We start from the raw sequence: 15,950 nt of genomic DNA, 5'->3' as shown, positions 1-15,950 counted from the left end.
TTCAGCAAAACATCAGCAGAGCATCTTCTCTATGCTGGAGTCTGCCTTCTGGAAGCTCCCTGACATGTATGGTGGGAGGGCAGTCGGTTTCTATTTACACCCTTGGCCTGATCAGGAAAATGTTCCTTCCCGGATGGCCACTGCTATGTCTGACCAGGTTCAGAGTCAACTGCAAAACTTAGTTCCCTAAGAGCTAAAAGTACTTTTTATTTCTGAAAATGTACTTAGAAAAAAAGGGAACATTACACAGAACTCAAGCTTTTTACTAAAGCTCTTCCCTACTCTCCATTAAAAAAAAGAGAACATGGACACATTTGAACAGGGCAAATCTGACTAAAGGCTCATAGCTTTCCTGCAGAGAGTGGTAGAGGACAAACATCTCTGGTATCTAGAGAACATAAGATGCCTTACTAACAGGAGTTACACTGTTATCAGCATTACTAATCTGACTGTGAGTTGAAAAAGCTGAATGTATGATGTATAATCCTAACAGCAACTTTATTTTTTTAATGTTTGTTTTAAAAAATTTTTAATGTTTATTTTTGAGAGAGAGAGACAGAGCATGAGTGGGGGAGAGACAGAGAGAGAGAGAGAGAGAGAGGGAGACACAGAATCTGAAGCAGGCTCCAGGCTCTGAGCTGTCAGCACAGAGCCCGATGCGGGGCTCGAACCCACGACCCATGAGATCATGAGACCTGAGCTGAAGTTGGACGCTCAATCGACTGAGCCACCCAGGTGCCCCTAAATGTTTATTTTTGAGAGAGAGAGACAACTCTGGGGTGGGGCAGAAAGAGAGGGTGACAGAGGATCCAAAGCAGGCTCTGCACTGACAGCAGAGAGCCCGATGTGGGGCTCAGACTCATAAACTGGGAGATCATGACCTGAGCCAAAGTCAGATGCTCTCAACCGACTGAGCTATCCAGGCAACCCCCCCACCAAACAGCAACGTTAGAATTAAATCCCATCATCTCTTTGGGGGGCTGGTTAGTAATTCTTCTCCCTCACCTGCATCAAACCCTGCAAGCCTCGTTATTTTTCTAGTCACTTTAAGTAAAAAGAGGTTATTGCTTTAAGTCATAAACAGTCTTGGGGTACCTGTGTGGCTCAGTCAGTTGAGCATCCAACTCTTGATTTTTGGCTCAGGTCGTGATCCCAGGGTCGTGGGATCGAGCCCCACGCCAAGCTCTGCGCTGAGCACAGAGCTTGCTTGGGATTCTCTCTCTTTCCTTCTGACCCCTCCCCTACTCATGCTCTCACTGTCTCTCGCTAAAATAAAAAGAAAAAAGAAAAAAGAAAAATCACAAAGTCCCAGTGTAGCCATTATGATATCAGCCGTAAGTAGTCAGAACTCTCAATCTGATGTGACATCTTCTCCCCTCTCCCTACAAGGGATCTCTGAGATCCCTCGGATTACAGGAGGTAGGAGCTGGAGGGGGCCAAGTATGTTTGCACCTGGTACTATAGTGGGATGGCTCCCTGCTCTCCCGGCCCGGAGGCATATAAACAGATTTTCTCGTGGGGTCCGCTTTCAGGAACCCTACCACCGCTGGCCTCACCTGAGTCCTCTCAACGTGGGGATGCAGCAGATTCTTTGCTCCCTCCACACGGTCTCTAAGAATCACGAGACCTTCTCCTTTCAGCTGTGGTCCCATTAGTCCTTCAGGTTGGCCTTTCAGTGGCTGGCTGAGACCACCCTGCTGGTCCATCTCTCTCTCATTCACTACTGGTCGCGTCCATGAGACACATTCTCATGCAGGCCCATCCATTCTCTTTCCAAAGCAGCTCATCAGCCTGTCTCCTGCCTCTAGATTTCGTGAGTGAGGGCGAGACACTCATCCACTTGCCTCCATAGCTGCAGAGGACACACATCCAGCTCTCTAAGGGCTCTGGTTGATGCCCCTCTCACTTAGTCTGGGTGAAGGCCAGCACCCCCCACCTCTTAGTCAGGATCCAGTCAAGACACGGAAACCACATCGTTGATTTTAACTGAGAAAAGTTAACATGAAAGTTGTTAACTAGGCAGAACTGAAAGGCAAAAAGACGGTAAGATTTCATGGAGACGGCATCTGCATGAAGCCACTACCACACCGAGGGCTGGGGGCACAAAGAGAAGCATTTGGGATTATTTAATGTGGAAGCTTGTTGAGGGGCCTGCGGAGCTGAAACTCAGACCTCTGAGGAGGGGATGCCTGCCGGCTCACGCAGGATGCCCAAGGGGGTGTGATGAGCTACCATCAGAGGGAGGTGGCAAACTAAATTTCAATCAACTGACCCCAGTGGCGTGAACTGTTGTTGCCGAGGTGAAGAAACATTGCTAGGGTGGTGGCGACAGGAACAGTATGCAGGCAGGAAGGAAAAAGCCCTTCTTCCTCCAGTTTTGTGATCTCCTCTGCCGCCCCCTACTGGCAGCGCCTAAAATGAGCGGCTGGCAAGGGAGAGCCCCCACCCAGAATCCTGAAGCCTAGTGCAGAGGGTGGGTTTCAAGCTGAGAAGCCATACTTAGCTCAATGCCTACCAATCCCCTTCTTTATCACTCTAAAGCAATGCTCCAGGAATTCTTCTCTCCTCATGTCCAACCACCAGGACTCTTTGATAGCCTCGATCTGGGTAATTTCTCTAATAGATCTCAGCTCTCTACTTGGAAAATCCTGCAAATTAGGCTAACTCACAACTCACATTAGTATCCAAAATCTATTGTATGTTGGTTGCCTCCATTGAAACTTCTAATTTAATAGCCATTACAATAATTATAGTTAACATTTCATGGGCATTTACTGTGTACCAGGTGCATTTACTATGTACCAGGCGGTGCTAAGAAATTCACATATTAATACTTCTCATTTAATCTCAGCAAGAGTTTTACTATCAAACACTATTATTGGTATTCATGTGCCTCTTTAATCCTCATTTTATACATGAGGAAACTGAAGCGCATAGAGATTAACTTCCTAAGGCCATACAACTAGTAGGTGATGGAGCTAAAAGTTGAACCAAATAGTCTGGTTCTACAACTAGCATTTTTTTTCTTGTGATGAGAATATCTTTTAAAATTAAAATTTTAAAAATTTAAAATAACCTCTATGCCCAAAATGGGGCTAGAGCTCACAACGCTGAGATCAAGAGTTGCATGCTCTACCAACTAAGCCAGCCAGGCACCTCTACAACCTGTATTCTTTTTTTAATTTTTTTTAACGTTTATTTATTTTTGAGAGACGGAGCATGAGTGGGGGAGGAACAGAGAGAGAGGAGACACAGAATCCGAAGCAGGCTCCAAGCTCTGAGCTGTCACCCAGCTTCCTTGGTGTTAGGAGTAGCTTTGAGGAGAGCTGATTTTGCAGTGGTTATTATAGTCAGCTGGGCAACCATTTGGGGACTCCTGGGAGGACACAATAAGTGGGGCTAGCTTAACCTGAGCAGGAGAGGTGCTTAGCAGGGACCAGGATCAGATTTTCATGGCAGCCAAGGAGCCCTCAGTATAGCTCTGCAGCTGGGTCCCATTTAGCCTCTTTCTCCTGCTTTGTAGTGACTGATTTTTCGTGCTATCAAGTTATTCACAATTACATGTACCAGCTCTGGTGCCCCTTCCCCAGAACCCCCTGAAAACCATAAAGAAAATGGTAATTATAAGCACAATTCAACTTTTCACGGATCACCATTGCCAATTGCAGGAGCTCCCAGATCCTCAACCTCGAAGTTCTAGGACCTCCATTCTACAGACCCAATTTACCTTTCCTGTATCTTCTCCTAATACTTTTCTACTTGGCTTGTATGTTCCAGTTAACTGCCTACCCAAATGTGGATCCCTAATCGTGCCCCCCATTTTTCCACCTTTGCCTTGCTTATGCTGTTCCCTATTTCCGGAAAGTTCTTTCTCTATGTCTGCTTATTGAAAGCTCAATCACACTTGGAGACTTCTTACATCTATGAGGTTTCTTTATGTTTCATGTAATACTCAAACAATAAAGAGAATCTATTAGCTCATAGAACTGAGAAATACAGAAGTATCTAGCTTCAAGTGATATCTGATCCAGCAACTCAGCACAGCAAGTGGTCTGGTTTTGCTCTGTTTTCCTATTTTACCTTTTGTAGTGTCAGCTTGTCTTCACACCCCCTCCTGCCCCTTTTGGCTCCCTCTCCCCTCTCCTGGCATCAATACCTATGCTTCATATCTTCTTTTTGCCTCTTCATGTCTTTCTATTCTGCATGCTGTTCAGTGACCTTAGAGTCACTAACTGGATTACACTGGTGCCCTCCCTTGCCCTCTGCCTTCCACTTGGGTTTGGCCAGTGTGGAGCACTAGAAGAGCTCAGAGGACAGTTGGGGTATTTATTAAACTTCTGTCTTTGTTGGGGCACACAACAGATTACCATCAGCCCTCACCTGTGAGGTGACTGTCTCCATAGAGCTCTTGCTGTCTCTGTATTCCAGTCACCACCCTCTGTAGATCTAGAGTGGTAACAACCCTAAGATACCTCGCTATTCTGGAGTTTTCCCTACACCGTGCTCATAACAGTGAATCGTCCTTATATATATTTATATATATTAATTGCTCCTCAAATTGCCCAGTTTAGCTGTGCCACCTGTTTCCCGCTGGGACCTTGATGGGCTTTCCCCTTGCACAGCAGCAAAATGGTTTGTAGCAGTCCCAAATCATACATCTTCACACCACACTGCTCAATGGGAGGGAGAAGTTCTCATTTAGCAATTTAAAAGTTTTAAAGGGCACAGGTGGGGTGGCATGGGGGATATATGGACTAAGACATACCAATCAACTGCAGTGTGGACCTGATATAGATCCTAATTCAAATAAACCTTTTAAAAGTTATAACTTGTTTGGGGAGTCAAGTTAATGCTCAGGGACTGAGTATGACTTTGCTAGCAATTTACAGTTAACCCTTGAACAACTTGGGGGTTAGGGGCACCAACCTCCCATGTAAGTCGAAAACTCATGTATAAATTTGACTCCCCCCAAACTCAACCACTAATAGCTTACTGTTGACTGAAGCCTTCCTGATAACAAATAATTAATACATTTTTGTATGTTATATATATATGTTATATACATATATGTATTCTTAGAATAAGTAAGCTAAAGAAAACGTTATTAAGGAAGATAAAATATATTTACAGTACTGTATCCAAAAAAATCTGCGTAGAAGTGGACCTGGGCACTTCAAACCCATGTTGTTCCAGGGGTTCACTGTGGGAATTTCACAAGCCAATAGCGTACAGGATAATGTCTCAAGCCAGCAAGGAAATAACAATCTCCAAACCAATGATAGATTAATCACATAATTGTCCCGGGCAAGGAAAGACGAAAGGAGCAAAGTCTAAATTTAATTGAGGTATATGATTATACTCAGGAGAGACGGTTTAACTAACCTAGATCTGACGTCCAGCGGCCAGGGCAAAAGTAAAAATCTCCAGTTGCTAGGACACATTGCTGGTGGGCTAGAGGATCTCCTTTACGGCTGCTGCTCAGCTTTCATGACTGGGGGAAAGAGTCATCTTTACTGCAGCCTTTATCAAGGCAGGACCTAATTGCCCCAAGGTCCTCAGAGAGCTATTTAGATCAGCAAAGTACAGGTGTGCTTAAACACTCTCTGATGTCCTCACAAACTCTCGGTATTTAAAGTCTAACTGTCCCCTTGCCAGAGTTGTTTCTTATGTCCTTATGTATAAGCCCGGGCAGGGCCTCTCAGCACTGAGCTCTGGAGTGCTTCTCAGTGAGAACAGAAGAGATGATGGCATCTTGACACAACTTAACCTCAGTCTTATAGCAAAACAACTTCTAAAAACAACTGGGTTTTGTCTTTGTCATAAGCAAGTGGATGAAAACAACTGCACTTAAGTCATAAACAAGTGGATTTATCTTCATAGCAGACTAATACATAATGTAACTTTACGAAGCAAATGGCAATTTGAACTGACCAGAGTTTGAGTATATTAAAGGATTACTGTTAATTTTTTAGATATGATCATGGAATTTTGGGAATTTCTTTAAAGAGTCTTTACCTATTAGGAATATATATTGAAATATTCATGGATAAAATTACATGACGTCTGGGATTTGCTTCAAAATAATGCAGGAGGGGGGCATCCAACTCTTTGGATTAGGTTGTGATCTCATGGTTCGTGGGATCAAGCCCTGCTTTGGACTCTGTGCTGACAGCACAGAGCCTGCTTTGGATTATCTCTCTTCTCTCTCTCTCCCCCTTCCCTGCTCACTCTCTCTCTCCCAAAATAAATAAACTTAAAGAAAGTAATGCAGGAGGGGGATGTGGGTGGGTATAGATAAAATGAGATTTATCAATGCGTCAACCAGTGGGTCAAATATATGGAGGTTCTTTATGCTATTCTATTAGTTTTATGTGTATTAAAAAATGTTTTATTGTGGGAAATTTTAAAGAAAGGAAAGAACCCAAGGTAACAAGAACAAGTTAGCAATTCTTCCCCATTCCCTGTCCCACACATTCACCTAGCCTGTAGCCCATTAATGTGAAAAGATCCAAACCAGCAGTCTATTTGGCCAGTCAAGATTCAGTTTTCAAACTCTTCCTTAAAAGAACTTTCCAGGTACATTTACAATACATTTACACTTAATTAACATCCTATTAACTCTAATGAAAATGAGACAGTCCAAATTTAATTAATCATTTAGACAACTAGAGAAGACCCCCTTTAAGTTAAATGCTAATTATTTTGGTTAAACGTTTTCTAAAATGTCTGTGTCATTTCCCAATATGAAATTGAGTTACTAACAATTGTTTTTCTTTTTAATTTTATAACTCATCATTATTAGAAAAGCTCAGACACTGAGCTGGCTGTACTCTAGCCTAGGGAGCTATTTAATTATCTGGTGTTATTAATAGTGCTAATTCAGAAGATCTGAGACTTCTTTTTTCGTAGGCGGTGGTCTTCCCATGCCCTCCCTCCTCCTTGCAGCAGACAGCTGGTCTGCGCCCCGGTCCCCCATGTGATTGTAATCTGCTCTCTGCTGTCCCTTTTACATTCCTCACTGCAGCCTACCTAATAGGGTGCCCAGTTCACAGTAGGCAGTCAATAACCATTCATTGAATTGGATTAAACCGGGGAAGAATGGAAGGTTGCCAGAAGAAATCAAATAATTAAGCTTATTAAATCATTAACCTTAATTTCAGACACATCACTTAAGCTGCTGAGTAGAGTTTGGGAATTCATACCTGAGTTCCAAATAGTTGAGGTTGCCAAGTATCTGACTCCTAAGTTAAATGGGGGAGGGTATGGCTGGCTCTTATATATTAAAATGTATGTTTGCAAGCATGCATAATTGCTGCTAATTTGTACCGCAGGAAGCACAAAAGTAGCAAATTGGTAAAGGAAATCTATTTCAACTTCTAATATGAAGAATAGCCCTTGATTACCTTAAGCACAACCTCTGCCTTCATTGCAGATACCAGAGTATGAAAACATGGTCTATGAAATTCCACCAGGTTACTTATCGAAATTAAAACCTATTTTTATGAAAGATGAAATATTTTGACTAAAACAAAGAATTATGTGCAAAGGAAAACAACCCATAATTTTCACTTAATTGGTCCTGCCTACTGAGATATTTGGTCTGTATGTAATACACCTTAAGTATATCTTTAGTAGGCACTTAATTATTTCTCATTAAATATAGTTTTGCTCAGGCATAAGATCTTGGAATCAACTTAGATTTCCCCCCAGTCTCATCTCACATCCAGTTCATCCGTAAATCCTACTGACTCTACCTTCAAAAATCCACCCAGAATCCAGCCATCTCAACACCTCTAGCTGCCACACCCCATCCAAGTCACCACCTCACTGCCCCCCCTCTCCTGAGCTTTGTTCTAGCTTCTTATCTGTTCTGCTTCCACCATGGTCTGCTCTCCATCCGTAGCTGAAGCGATTATTTAATGTGCATTTATTTTATTTTATTTTATTTTATTTTATTTTACCTTTATTTTATTTTATTTTGTTTTATTTTATTTTATCTTATTTATTTTCATCCAAATTAGTTAGCATATAGTGCAATAATGATTTCAGGAGTAGATTCATCCCCTACATCCCCAGTGATTCATCCCCTACATACAACACCAAGTGCTCACCCCAACGAGTGTCCTCCTTAATGCTCCTTGCCCATTTAGCCCATCCACCCACCCACAACCCCCGAAGTGATTATTTATAAGACAGTCTTATATCTTTCCCTGCTTAGTTCCAGGGGCTCCCAGGACACATTAGTCCTTATCATGATCTACTTGTCTATACAACCTGGCCCCCTGTCTGCCTCTCAAAACTCCTTCCCTTCACTCTCCCTCAGCCACTCTGCTCCAATCACATAGACTTTCTTGCCACACACTGGACATAAGTTAAATGAATGAAATACAACAGTTGCTGAATGAACAAGTGCCACAATAATTATAATCAGTAACCATCAGTACAGTTGCTGTGCTAGCCTAGCCCAGCGAGATCCCCTTTTACCCAGTGGGTCTAAACTGGTGGTTCTCAGACTTTACCTGGTGTCAGAATTACTTGGGGGCTTACTAAAACTCAGATGGCTGGCCCCACCCCTAGTTTCTGATTCAATGGGTCTGGGGTGGGCCTGAAGATCTGCATTTCTCACAAGTTCCTCAGTGATGCTGATGATGCTGGTCTAGCCACATGTGTGGCCTAAATAGTCTATCCTGGAAAACCAATAGAACATTCTGAGCAGAAACTTAGCACAAATATCCTGGTGTTCCTATCTGCTCTTTGAGTGAAAAGATTAATTGCAGAAATGCATGGGGGGCGGGTAGTGGTGGGGAACGCTGGACCTCGTTTTTTGACACTTGGCCACAGGGTGGCCCCCTAGCTCCAGTAAGGACTCTATTGGTCTCCAATGAAAATGGCTTTGGTTATCTGGAGAAATTCCAAACCATTTCTTTTTAAAAAGAAAGAGAAGGAAAAAAAGAAGAAAAAGCAGAAAACTTAGCTGTAGGACCAGTAGTTTGCTGTTCACAAAAGAATGCCTCATGAGCGTGCTGATGGATGAGGAACTCTGTGCTCTGTTGGAAGTCCCCAGCATCCCTCAGGTAGAAATGACACAGGGGAAAGTATGTTTATAAGTGTGAGAAGACGTCAGAGCAGAAGGTGAAAGGAGATTTCATTGTAGCCAACAAGGCCGCAGCATACACGGGACAAGTGTTGAGCTCTGTGTAGCCCATGTGGCCCTGCCCACAATAGACGCTGATCGGCCCTTCACGCCCCTGCAAACCCCTTTCTGCTGTAGTGAGAAGGGCACCTTTCCTTCAACTACCCTTCCCTGATGTCTTCACTTCACTTTCAGCCAGATAAGCAGCCCTGGGAGAAAAGAATCGAGGATGGAGGGCCTGGGGACCTCAAGAGGAGAAGCTGGGCTGGCACCTAATGGGTCACGGTGGTGAGGGCCAGCAGGGGGGCAGGACCTGAGTAAGCTCAGTGTAGGAGTCCTCCTTCCCCCTCACACACCTGTTCTTTTGCTTCCCTTTCTTTGTCGACTGAAACCTGACTGATATATTAATGGAGTCTTACAAGTGCCTCCACGTGAGAACGTGCAAAAGCTAAAAATAGTCCTCCAAATCGCAAGGGGGTTTCCACTCCCAGAAAGGTAAACAAGGCTGTCAAATTTCTAATGACACTTCGTCCATCAGACATATTCTTAAATAATATAGTTTTAGCACAGGTGTGGTGTGGTGGGCAGTGGCATCGATGGAACTTCTGCTAGAACAGTTCTTCCAGAACTCAGAACTCTTAGTTGCATTGTTCCTGGCTACTAGCAACCCACCTGCTTCCTTACCCTCAGAAATTCTCTATGCTCCCCACGAAAACCATGTAACCAGTGCTTTTTTGCTTTTCGTAACTACGGTGGATTCTGTTGTCTGCAACTTGGAATTCTTACTCATAGATTACTCTATCCAGATCAAAACTATCCAGCCTGGGCTCAAGGAGATGTGTTGTGATATCATTCTCTTCAAATCCACTGAGGTTGTGACAAGTCTCCTATTACCCTTTCCTCTAGTTACTGTTCACAGTTTCCATCTCTTCCTCCCATGTGCTCTGATGTTATCAGTCAGAGGGGTTCAGAACTCCATACCTGACTGCCGATTTTTGTCCTGTTTCTTCATTGGTTCCTTGAAGGTGTTCATTTGGACATCCAGCTGGACGCTCTTCTTTGATACTTTTGTGGCACCTCCAGCAGTCACTTGGATGTGTTTTGATAGCTATTGCGATGAGAACACAAGCACCATGGGGAAATAAACACATTGACTTACATGACTCAAAATGAAAAAATAGACACTCATTGATCCAGAGCTCATTGATCCAGAGCTGACGATAGGGCCTGCCATGAGGGCGCTTACTGGTTGAGGATGCAGGATAATTTTCCAAATACTGGCTGACATGTATTATGAAAGAAGGAAGGAAGGAAAGAAAGAAAGAAAGAAAGAAAGAAAGAAAGAAAGAAAGAAAGAAAGAAAGAAAGAAAAAAGAGAGAGAAAGAAAGAAGAAAGAAGGAAGGAAAGAAAAAGGGAGAAAGAAAGAAAATCTGTGTTGACTATTCTTCAGTACTGTAATTCCTCATGTGAATGCCACCATCAACTTTGCATAGAACTAAATGTAGGATACTTTTATTTATTTACTTTATTATTTTTTAATTTTTAAAAACATTTTAAAAGTATTTATTTATTTTTGAGAGGGAGCACACGAGCGGGGAAGGGGCAGAGAGAGAGGGAGACAGAGAAACCGAAGCAGATTCCGTGCTGTCGGTGCAGAGCCCAATGTGGGGCTCGAACTCTCAAACCATGAGATTGTGACCTGAGCTAAAGTCAGATGCTTAACTGACTGGGTCCCCCAGGAGCCCCAATGTAGTATACTTTTATTCTACAAAAAGGCAGATGGCAGGAATGTTGAATATAGGTATTAAAAGTCACCTAGAGATGCATCATGTCAGTAGCACTAACTAGATAGTGAAAGAAGGCATATTTGCTAAGAAAAGACAAAGTGGCTAGCTCTGATTCTGATACCAAATTCCAGAGCGTCTGTGTGTATATGTGTGTGGGGTGGCCCCCAACACCACCCAGCGATTCTATAACACCAGCGAGGTCTCCTACAATTCGACTCATTTCTGACACCATCTACCTGGAGCCAGCATCAGGTACCATAGGTTAAGGGTTCAGTTCCACAAGACTGCCTCACTCTCCCCCCTTTTCAGATGCTAGTTGCAAGCCTAGATTGTTACCTGTGCTTCCAACCAACTGACTATAAATCAGAGATTCCCACGATCCCCTCCTTGGGTTTGATGAATTTCCTAAAGCAGGTCACAGAACTCAGGAAAACATTTACTTCCTAGATCACTGGTAACTCAGGAACAGCACAATGGAAGAGATGCATAGGGCAAGGTGTGGGGGGAGAGCACAGAGGCTCTGTGCCCTCTCCAGGAGTGCCTGCCCCTAGCACCTCCATATGTTCACCAACCTGAAAGCTCTCCAAACATTGCTCTTCTGGGCTTTTCTGCAGGCTTCATTACATAGGCACGGCTGATTAAATCTTTGTCCACTGGGGATCAATTCAACCTCCAGCACTCACCCTCTCTCCTCCTGGGAAATCACGGGGAGGGACTGACAGTTCTAACAGTTTATTCATGATTGCTTCCCCTGGCAGCCAGCCCCCATTCTTAGGCACTTTCTGAAAGTTACCTCATCAGCATGAACTCAGTTGTGTTGGAAAGGGGCTTATTATGAATAACAAGATGCTTGGTTTACCTCTATGGCTCTTAAGTTATTTCAGAAACTGAGGACAAGAGACCAAACATTATGACAAAAGATGCTCCCATTGCTCTTACCATTCAGGAAATTCCAAGGTTTTGGGGAACTGTGAGCCAGTAACTGTGGACAAAGACCAAATATACATTTCTTATAAATCATAATATTGCACTAACCCAGTGGTTTGTCCCCTTGGCTGCACATTAGAATCACCTGGGACTTAAAAAAATTATTTATTTATTTATTTTGAGAGAGACAGAGATAGCCCAAGTGGAGGGAGGCAGAAAGAGAGGGAGAGAGAAAGAGAGAGAGAGAGAGAGAGAGAGAGAATCCCAAGCAGGATCTCCAGTGTCGTGCAGAGCCCAATAGGGGGCTCGAAACCATGAAACCGTGAGGTCATGACCTGAGCTGAAACCAAGAGTCAGATGCTTAACTGACTGAACCACCCAGGCACCCCTCATCTGGGACTTTTTAAAAAAATGTAAATAATCAGGCCCAAACCTAGACCAATTGAATCAGAATCCCTGTGGGGGTGGGGCTTAGACATTTTTTTTTTTAAAGCTCAGGTGATTCTAATAAGCCCTCGAGGTTGAGAACCACTGGGTAAGGCTTTCTACTTCACCACATTTATCCATGTGAATGTGACTTTTTCTTCTCTCTCCAGAGAGGGAAGGTGTCTGAGGATTTTTAAGACGATGTAATCACATAGGTTTTTCTAGTAAGTAATATTTTTGACCAGGGGCCAGCTTCCTATTCAAAGACTGTCTGTCTTACACAGATCAGACCTATCTGGTGTGGGTAGGACCTAGACAAGGGCTGTAGGACCAGCAGGCAGGAATCACTGGGGGCCATCTTAGAGTCTCCCTTAAAAATGCATCTTAGTTTGTCTTCCAGCTCATACAAATTTCAACCAGCCAACAACAAAGCTCGGGTTATTGGTCTAGGATTGGGATGGCTGAGCCCTCTTTCCTGGGCTGAACATTACAGGACAGTTTACATGACTTTCTGGTTTCCACTAAATGATACCAGGGACAAATGGGTTAGGAAAGCAGGGAAAATTTTTCTTTTTTCTTTTCTTTTATGGAAGTATTTTATTTCGAGCAAGAGTTGGCAAACTTTTTTTCCTAAAGATCCAGATAGTAAGTTATTTAGGCCTTTTGGGACAAGAGGCAAAATAAAGGATATCATGTAGGTGCTTCTATAGCAGAAGAGAAAACTCCCACCCTGCCGTGCCCCATTTGCCTGCCATGGGCCCTCTCCAAGGCTGGATACACTTGATGCCCAGCTGCCAGTAGCTGGAGACATTCTCAGGTCAAAGAGCCATTGGCCTGATGGTAGGGGGTTGGTGGACAGTGGGTTGGGTGGCTGCTAGACCGTGGAGTACGAGTCTGGTCATCTCAGCTTGGGCCACTGGTCAGAAGGGAGGCAATTTGCCAAGTTGCCAGTGCTTGGACTGGGATTCCACTGCTTGGTCCCTGGCATGTAAGTGGTGAGCAGGGCGGGCCCCGGACAGGGGTAAGGTGTGGTCACCAACCGGGAAGGCTGGTGCTGGGAGTAGAGGGGGGGAACAGGGGCTAGGGGCGCATATGATTTCTGTGGGTCCCTGGCACTTTTGCCTACATGGGCTCTTCCTTCATAAAAACATATTAAAGATTATATTTTATAACTGCATTCATATAAAAAAGACATAATACAGGCTTAGCTTAGGTTCTTTATGATTTTAAAATAAATTAAAATAGGCCCCTAAAAGTATTGTGGGCCGTAGGCCCCATGTGAACTGGGCCTAATGGGTAAGTTAGCCCTGACTCTGGCAGAGGGAGCCACCCGAGCTAGGTCTCCATGGCCCACAGTGCTAGCTAGTCTGCTGGAGCAGTGCCTGAGGGCTGTACAAAAACAAGCAGTGGGCTGGGTTTAAGCTATGGGTCATGGTTAACTGCCCTTTGTTCTAGATGGTCAAGATGCAGTTGGCTGAGCGAATTTCCAGTGGCCTGTAGGACACCTTAGAAAGGATGTGATCACTCAAACTGAACTGTAACCACTACAGAGAGTTAAATCTCCTGCCAAGGTCCTGTCCCCCTGCCTTTATTATTATTATTTTTTTCTTAATGAAGTAGTACTCATTTACAGAAAGGTATGTGAAACATATGTGTACAACTAAAGTTATTGCAAAGCATACACCCATCTGGTCAAGAAATAGAATACTGGCAACACTTTTAGAGGCCCCTCTTTCCCCCCTCCCAATCACCACCCCCTCTCTCCACCTGAAAGAGGCTATGAACACATCAATTATACATCAGTTTTGTTGGTATAAATGTAATGATACTATATATGGCATTTTACTCTTTGGCATCTGTCCTTTTTTAGTCCTGGCCATTGTTGTCCTTGTGTTTCTGGAAGGACTGGATGTAGTGGACCACCACTCACAAGCTCCTGGGGCCACCCTTTTGTCTTGAGATTGGTTCTCTTAGAGGGGCTCGGCTGGAGGTAAGTGGGGGCAGGGAGGCGGGCTGTGAATAATCCAGCCAGCGGGCCCAGGGTGCTCTGCAGACTAGAGAGACTAAGGTATAGTGATGCTACCAAATGCCTAGCAACAGACCCAGATGCCTTGTGACAGGAACACTAGCCATTGGGAAAACCAACCTGACTGCTAAAGTTGATGAAACAGGTCCCTCTAGACCTCAGGCTTATTGCCTCTGAGATTCATTTGCTGCCACTTATTAAAAAGAATTTTTTTTTTTAACAGGGCATTCAACAAGCTCTGAGTATAAGATGATAGTTTAACTGCAACTCACCTCCAGAATTCAGAGCTGTCACTTATAACCCTGAAGCTTCACTAACAACTCCAGGGAGCATCGTTTACATGGAATACAAGGGAACTACAGAGTGCAGTGAGCAGAATGTTGGCACAACCAGTTGCCTGAATCCAGACCACATTTTAACTTAGCTTGTGGTCTAGGGCCTTCATCAGCTATACACGTTTGGGGAGAGGTGCTTCAAATTAGTTAAGTGTTCCGGTTAGCCAGATATCCCTTCTTTCTTTCTTTCTTTCTTTCTTTCTTTCTTTCTTTCTTTCTTTCTTTCTTTTTCTTTCTTTCTTTTTTTTTTTTTTTTTTTACCAACATGCTAAAATGATTGAGTCTTTAGTTAATCATTAAGAATATCTGACAGGATCTCCTTTGGGTGTGTGCAGGGAGAATGGAGTATAGTGAGAATGTGGGCAGTGATTATGTTTTGAATATCAATTTTCTTTAGCTGGGATGTATCTATGAAAGGAAACATCCCTATCTATTAATACAAAGTGTCCAGAACAGGCAAATCCATAGAGACAGAAAGCAGATTAGTGGATGCCAGAAGTCCTAGGTTTCTTTTTGGGGTGATGGAAGTGTCTGGAATTAGAATGTGGTGACGGCTGCACAACTCCGTGAACATACTGAAAACCACTGAATCGTATACTTTAAAAGGGTGAATTTTATGGTATGTGGACTAAATCTTGACAAAACTATCATATCTTTTAAAAAATAAAGAGACACTGAATCTTTACTGAGCTCAGGACACCCCTGAAAATATTTTTTCAGAGAAGGAACACTTCTGAGCTTTGGGCATGATATTCTTTTTCCCCTAAAGACACAGCCTGGGGACAGTTGTACCCTAGAACCGGGGGCAAGTTCACCTGTTAAAAACCACTGGAGGAGTCCCAAAGCTATCACCTCAATCTTGTGTCTTGCTCCAAATGATCCTACATCTCTTTAAAAATTCAACCCAATACTCTTTTATATATTGTTTCTAAGACAAATAATTCAGGTTTGAGATTCTGATTTGAGAAATTCTAGGATACTCAGTTCCAATTCTCTGAAAAGAACAAAAGCCAGTGAGGACTCAGGGTTGTCTTCTTTCGAAAGGGGGAAGTTTTCTTTCAAATAACTTAAGATTCTCCCTCTTGCTGTGTACTCACTCACTCATCAATGGCCCCAAGTAAAGGGGAATGTAGGTCAAAGGCCTTGCGATTGGGAGGCAGACTAGAACCCCCACACCACAGCCTGTCTTTGCCTCCCCTGAGCACGATGAATAGAGGTTGAGCTTGACCAGGAAAGCAAATCTCTGTTGGCAGGGTATTCCCGGGAGCTGGCGGCATCTTGAGTTGCAACTTGGGAGGATGTAGGTTAAGAGAGA

Source organism: Lynx canadensis, chromosome A3 (genome assembly GCF_007474595.2).
Source record: "Lynx canadensis isolate LIC74 chromosome A3, mLynCan4.pri.v2, whole genome shotgun sequence".
NCBI classification, from domain to species: Eukaryota; Metazoa; Chordata; class Mammalia; order Carnivora; family Felidae; genus Lynx; species Lynx canadensis.
Note: the sequence above shows the minus strand (reverse complement) of the source record.